Consider the following 7,838-nt stretch of genomic DNA (forward strand, 5'->3'; position numbering starts at 1 on the left):
ATTAGTTTTATAGATTACTCACTTCAGTTTGATGAATAATTTACCTACCAATCTGTCACATGTTTCAAACTAAACCAAAGCTTATTTTTACTTATTCACTTATTGAATGTTGGGAGGGGAAAGACATTTTTTCTTTAAGTAAGAAAAACTAAAGGATTAAAGGAAAGTAGTTCAATTTCAGCAAATGGATAACTTTTCCTCTAAAATATATAAATACTTAAAATAAATTTAAAATGTTTAATAAGATGGGGTTGGGATTTCTGCAGCTAAAGCTTTTAAGTGTCTAAGAAGCTTAGTTAATTTAGGGTTATCACTAAACATTCTTATTACTTTTCTTAGTTTTCCACAGAGAGCACAATTGAATATTAAAATATATAACTTCTGCTCTGGCAGTATGTCAGGCTAGATACTCTTCTTACTTTAAAACTAGATGCAGGAATAAATTCAGAAAAACATGTATGATCCACTCTTTACAAGTTCTCAAAAAGAAAGGATTAATATCACAAATTAATATCTGTTTCTATGAGGTGAATATAAGAAATCATCAAGCATACAAAGAAGAAAACAAATACCAAGAGAGAAATTTTAGAATTATCAGAATCCAAATATAAATGTAATATACATAAAAAATGTTTAAGAGAAGGCAAAGTGAGCATGCAATAAGAAGCAATTAGCAATGATTGAGTACATATTAAAAAGAAATTTAAAAAAACAACATTCAGAAATGATTTTTTTTAATTGTTGCAATTAAAACTCAAGGGATAAAATTTTCGGCCCTGGACCCAAAAGTGTACTTTACGTTGAACTAAGTCTACCAAAAATAATTTTAAAAGTTGGGAAAACATATAAATCATCCTTTGAAGGCACTAAACACAAGTAACATTGGGCAGCTAGAATCCTTGAGAAAGGGAAGCACAGAGGTACACTCCATATTCACTTCAGAATTTTCCTGAAGGAATTTCCAAATTATGGTGAAGGTGAAAAGGACCCGAAAAGAAAGCACCAGCCTCATAGCTCTGAGGGCAAAGAGTGCAGTGATGCCAGAGGATATGGGATTTGAGGAGCAAAATATTGGAAAGAAAGGAACCTCCGAGAAAGTACTAAAAACTGTGCATCCAAATGTCCCTCAAACTAATGGTCAACTCTGAGCTGTGATGCCATTAACAACAAACACAAAGCACACAAGTTGAGCTGGATTTGAGCAGCGGAACAGCACTGGAGTGTTAGATTGTTATTCAAGAGAGAGGAAACTTGCTAATGCTGGCCAGAGACATGGGAAGGGACATTACTTAGGGTTACTGGTCACCTCTATGAGAAATGCAAAAACCCAAATAGGTCAGGGACAACTAAGCTTAAAACCAAGAGGTGACAGGATCAAGGTCATTCACTGAAACTCTTTGTGACTAAAAATCTTAACACTGTGTGGAAGAATATCATGTAGAACCTTCATAGGTTACCATCCATAATCTGAAATCAGACTGACAATGATAAAATATGCTAAAAATCACAAAGGCAAATGACCACTCTAAAGAGAAAAGGCAAGAAATGAAGCCATCCAGGTGCTATCCACAGGGCCATCAAGGAGGCAGGAGTAATGCTGGCCGTGGCCAATTGGGAAAGCTGCAACCAGATCTACCTGGCCACTGCCTGGGCCTGCACATGCCCCTCAACTGCACGCCCGACTTCTGGGGGTGGGAGCTCCTGGATGGAGCTCCTGGCTCTCGTGGTTGCCACGCCCCAGCGGCCACTGCCAGTCTTTTTCCTGTGTACCTGCACAAGCCACTGTCCTCTGCCCATAAAATGACCCATGTGGTGAGCTGCCAGTGGTCATCTCTCACAAAGGCAATTGGGAATTTTGTGTCAGAAGAAACCTGGCTGGATTCCCACAGCTCTATAAAATAAGACTTGAAAACGTTGCCTCTCTCTCTCTGATTTGCATCAATTTTGTTTGGATCATACATTAGAAGGCAGGGAAGAGATGGCTAGCCATCATGTTATTATGTTATTAATGCTAATGAGGCTCTCCAGCTTTAACCAGGAGATGACCTGTATATAAGACTCAGACATTTTAGAAAATCATTTGTTCACTGTGAAAAAACAGATTAAAGAAATCATGAAGGAAGACAAGAAATTTCACCAAGTGCAATATAGTCTTTGCAGTATCCACATGACTATTAAAAGTACAAATGTTTATCCTAAGACTATGTAGTAGGTCAAACTGGTGAAAGACATCAATCCAAAGAGTCAAAATACTCATTAACTCAAGAAAGGACATATAAAAGAAAATGATCAATAAACACCTTATAGCCAATATACAACAAACAAACACCATAGATACAGTTAAAAAGTGAATTTAAAAACTGAAAAGGTAGGTTAGAAGAAAACATCCAAACTGAAACAGACAGTTAGGGAGATGTAACATACAGAAAAGAGCATAAGAGGCTTATCATACATGGTGAAAGGTCTAAAACAAGTATAATTTGAGGCACAGAAAGAAAGGTGAATGTGACAAAGGCAATATTTGAAGAAAAAATGGTCAAGAATTTTTCAGATTCAAGCAATGCTACAAATGGCCCTAGCTGGGTAGCTCGTTGGTTAGAGTGTCATCTTAATATGCCATGGTTGGGGTTTGATCTCCAGTCAGGGCACATACAAGAAGCAACCAATGAATGCATAAAATAAGTGGAACAGCAAATCAATGTCTCTCTCTATATATATACTCTCTTTCTTCCCCCCAAATCAATAAATAAAAATAAATTTTAAAAAATGAATGCTACAAACCCAAGAAGTATTAATACAAGCATCTCATTTTATATAAAGGAAACAGTAGAAAGTTTGGATAATTAAAGTATAGTTGCACTTTAGTATAGAATTTTAAAACTGAAAGCGGTCTGAGAAATAGACTAAAACACTAATTTTATAGAGCAGTGATAGGCAACCTTTTGAGCTTGGTGTGTCAAACTTCGCCAAAAAACTGAGCATAACTCGGGTAGTGTGTCACTTTGAGGAAAAAACTAACTCCAAGACTCTAGTCGCAAATGTTTCATCCTCAGGAGCAGCAAATGTTTCATCCTCAGCATGTGGCCGCGTGTCATCAGAAATGGCTACGCGTGTCAGTGCTGACGCGTGTCATAGGTTCGCCATCACTGTTATAGAGGAAGCAGCTTGAGAGCTATACAAGTAAATGACTTAGGGAAAGTCAGACACGGCACAGACAATCAGAATTCTTGAGTGCAAATTAAGTGGTCTTCTTGTTATATAAGACTCTCTCTTATTTAATATGTCAGCAGCATTATCAAATAATATGGATCATTTTATCATTTTAAAGATATAGTTTTTTAGTAAAAACTATTTCTAAATTTTTCTTTCTGACTTCCATATTGCCAAACAGTTTGACAGTGTGAAAAAGTAATGTTAGGTCAATCAAGTGATCAAGATTGCTTAACATTTGTGGTAAAGCAGAGACTAAAATTTAGGGTACTGGACTACAGTTACAGAGTGTTTTACACATCCAGTTCTTTTTTGTTTCTTTTTTTTTAAAATGCTACTTGAGCACTGCAACTAAGACCACAAAACTCCTGGTCTTTCACTTTACCTTTATCCTTAGCAATTATTATGTTGTTATTCATACAATTTATTTTTTAGTGTCCTTTTTCCACTTGTATTAAAGTATAATAGAAGTGTATATATTTCAAGTGTACAATGTGATGCTTTTGTCTGCATATACATTGTGAAATGATACACACACACACACAAACACACACACACACACACACACACACACACACACACACAGCTTCTACAGCAGCTACTCCTGGCAAATTTCACCTGTTTTCTTTACCCTTCAGACTGAAAATGTCAGATACTGGATAAGCATGAAGCCTAATTCTTAGTGTGCAAGGCAGAGATGCGAGCAGGGATAAGTTCATACCCTATCATGGGGTCAAAGATAAGGTCCAGGTACTCTATGGGTCCCATTGGGGGTTGTTAACTGGAAGGCAGAAAATATAGAAATCATGGAGATAGCCCACCCTCACCCTGCCCTCAGCCCAGAAACACCACCAGCTTTAGAAGGTGACCTTCAAACTGGGGCAGCCCAATTGTGTTAACATAAAGAACTATTGAAACCTGTAAAGAATTTTGTGAGTTTATTTGAGCCAAACTGTCCACATATGCTGGGAAGCAGAACCTCAACGAATTGAGATAATGCTCCGGAGAATGGCGGGTTACATTTGTATTTATACATTGCAATCAAAGGAGGGACATAGGTGGGTTACATGAAATTAATTTGTGATAGATTAAGGAGGTAGGATAAAGCAAAGCAGGGGAAAACCCCTAGGATTGGATAAAAAGTGAAATGATGGACACATACTTAGGTGGGTGCAGGAACAATGGACATGATAATGAAGGAATTTGTGGTATCTGTCCTGGCGCCCACCACATTTGGTTGTGCCCCAGGGGCTCCAGAAAAAGGGAAGTTACAAGTTACCCAGATGTTTCAAGGATATGTTATCATAGATGCAAAAAGACAGATAGGCTCAGTTAGGTAAAGGTTGACCTTGTCAGTGAAGATCCTGGCCTAGGACATAACTGCCCACAATAACTGCCCACAATAACTGCTTGTTAAAATTTAATTTCAGACCACCCTTTGTGGTTACTTTAGGTCTCTGAGTTTTCAAGACTGCTATGCAGACCTCCCCTGAGCTTGTCAGGTTAGCATGGGGCCCCTTTTGTCCACAGTTGCTACTGTACTTTCATCCCCAGAGCAAAGGATCAGGGTAAGTGAAGGGCACTTGAGCTTAAGCTTCTTAAGGTTCATGATACAGCCATCTCTGCATAGAGCCCTTAAGAGTTGTCCATTTTGCTAGTAGCTCACAGTCCTAGAGAGTTGGACAATCAGGAGCTATGCTGACTGTAAAGCTGAATTCTCTGCCTCACAATATAGAAAACATCTTGATATTCTCTGCACTCCTTTCTCCAGGATAGCGTTAGCTGTTACTTTCTCTCCCTCCCTCTGATTTATTCTTTTTTCTGTATACTCATAATTCCCTCAGCTTATTTCTAACATTTCCCTTATTCCGTGGTATTATCCTTCGCAATTAGTTGAATGCTTTCATCGTTGCTGTTGTCATTTTCAGGCAACAGAAAACCTGAAAACCCAATTCAAGCTGCCACAAAAACAAATGGTATTGGCTATGTCACCCAACAGCAGAGGTAGTGTAGCCTTCAGTGCTGTTCTGTCACACCAGGCCATGTGTCTGTTGTTCTCCTGACTGTGCCCTTGGCCAAAGGCTGACTTCATCCTCAGGCTGACTTTCCTCCTGGTCACAGGTGGCTTCCTGAATCAACACACTCTACATGATCCCTCTTTCATGTCGAGGTAAAAAAAAATAAAATTGTAAGCATCTCACAACCACTAAACAAGTTTTCTGAGCTTCGTGCAGAAGCCCATCACTATAGATAAAAGAATGCCACATAGGTTTACACCTCGGTTACATGTTCATTGCTGAAACAATAACTAGTAAATGATTTTGAATTGTCTCTGGGGCTGGATGTGATATCAATCAATCCCATACAAATCTTTGATCTACTGGCTGCTACACAGGGGAAAACGGTTAGAATGGTGTCAGGTAGATAAAACATTTCTTATAATTATGATAGATTTTTTTTCCTATTACTCCCATAAAACCTGGAAAGCCTGTAAAATAGACAGTACTGACTTATCTCTTTATCTTAGGTCCTACCTCATAGCTGACATACAATCAGTATTCAGCAGTCACCTGAATAAATGAACAAAAAAGATAATAATTGATTTTCCTAAAAAATATATTCATCACCAACCATTCCTATAATTCTTAAAGCATACTAGAGTTACAATAATATTTGCACAATACATTATTGTTCAATCCCACCCTGCATGGTTATAATTTTTACCTATTGCTTCCTAGGTCTTTCACTTGACTTCAACACATTACCAGTTATTTTTAGAGCTGCTATTAACACAGACTTCAATTGCTATCCTGTTTTCCCCTTGAGCAGTGAAGCAGTTGCCATGGAAACTGAATTCAATACCTCTCTCTAGAGTCTCAATTCAATGCAATTTGATGAGAGGGACTAACATCCTACCTCCTACCTCGATTTTTATAAGTCTGAGGATCTATTACCTCAAAAGATCAAGTCATTACTGGGGTAAGGCAATACTTGATGAAATATAGGTTTGACAGCTTATCCAAGAAAATGTATCAGAGCTCTCACCTGCAAATAATTCCCTAATCAGAGCTGGAGAAAGTTTTGAATGCTTGAATTGACGAAATCTTCCAAGTCACAGGGTAGATTTTATTTAAAGGTGGGAGGAAGGATCATTTTAATTGCTACCACTCACTCAGCACACAGTCACAGACTTGTAGCCTTTTTCAGAGATTAGGTGGCAACTCCACCTACACAAAGAGTGAGATTTGCAATCTAACCCAGTTACATTGATGGTGGGGGGGGGGGGGGGGGGTGGCGGGGAAGCATGTACCGGTACTCTGGGTGAGGCAGCTTCCATTAGCCAAGGGCGATTCTCTGGACAAAGTTGTAGTTCTAACCTTTAAATGCTCTACTCTCAGCAGTTGAGAGAAGGATACACTGGCTATGTGGGGAACTGTGTGGGAAACCAACGGCATCAACTACATATGAGTAGAAAGGATTCATCACCAGGTCCTAAACTTTCAGCTGGAAAAAAATGTTCATAGTGTAAAACTAAGCTTTGACCTTGTTAGCACTCCAGAATCTTTTACTTGGTGGTCCAATGTGCTGTGATGAAATTTTCTAACTTGTCATAAGCTGTTTGTACAGAGTCTATCTCTGTGGGTATATCTCTGAGGGTAATCTGGTTTAACCCAAAGATATGGTCTAGAAGAAGCCAGGATGGGATAGATGCAAGTGACAAAGAGAAAGCGGGGGACAGATTACAATACTAGAGCCAACTATATCAATAGGTACATAAAGCCTAAGGACCTAAGTGAGCCGGTAGTGAGTAGACAAGTCATAGCCAAGTAATCATAAGGGTACTGGATCTTAGAAACAGGCACAGAACAATGAGCTCGTGGATGAGAAACAAGGCCAAAAGGTATGGGTACAGACTGGAACAGGGTCAATTGATTAAGATCGGTACCAGAAAAAAAGGAAAAGACAGAAGATGAAGCTGGACTACAAGGTAACACCCTGGTTTTGTTGTGGGGTCTTTTTCTTAGTACAATGGTCTTAATTCAACTGGACAAGCAAAAGATTTGCTTTTAGATTTCTTTTGTTTTTGATTATCTGCTTGTTTGAGTTACAATCCTGGCTCTATAAAGATGACATTTTAAAGATGACACTCAGTATATTTGTTCTTGGTCCTCTGTCTCTGAAGAAAAAGGAAGATTATCCATCAGCTAGATCAAGACCAATTCTCCCAATTGCCCTCGTCGCCACAGTTTTGTTCCTGGCTGTGTTAACCCTTACCCTCATCCTAGTGCCATCCCAGCTATTCCCAAAGAACATTAAGTTCCCATTAGTGTTTTTCTAGGAGAGAAGCAGGTCAATATTATTAATGGAGTTTTTTCTACATACCAGCAGGTTTGGAAATACTTTTTGTCAGGACATGCACAGGCTTCCTAACACTGAATACCTCTGCAACAAAGCCAGACCACACTTGGACCATCTCTACCTAGGACTCCAGCACAGTCAAGGTTGCCAGATTCTCTGCAGGGTACTAGTTATGGCTGTTTTCTTGCCTTCTTCATACTAGGCCCATTTCCATGGCTGGTAACAGATCTTGTTTTTACTTGACTTGCTCTGGACAAAATTCCTGAACT

Source organism: Eptesicus fuscus, chromosome 6 (genome assembly GCF_027574615.1).
Source record: "Eptesicus fuscus isolate TK198812 chromosome 6, DD_ASM_mEF_20220401, whole genome shotgun sequence".
NCBI classification, from domain to species: Eukaryota; Metazoa; Chordata; class Mammalia; order Chiroptera; family Vespertilionidae; genus Eptesicus; species Eptesicus fuscus.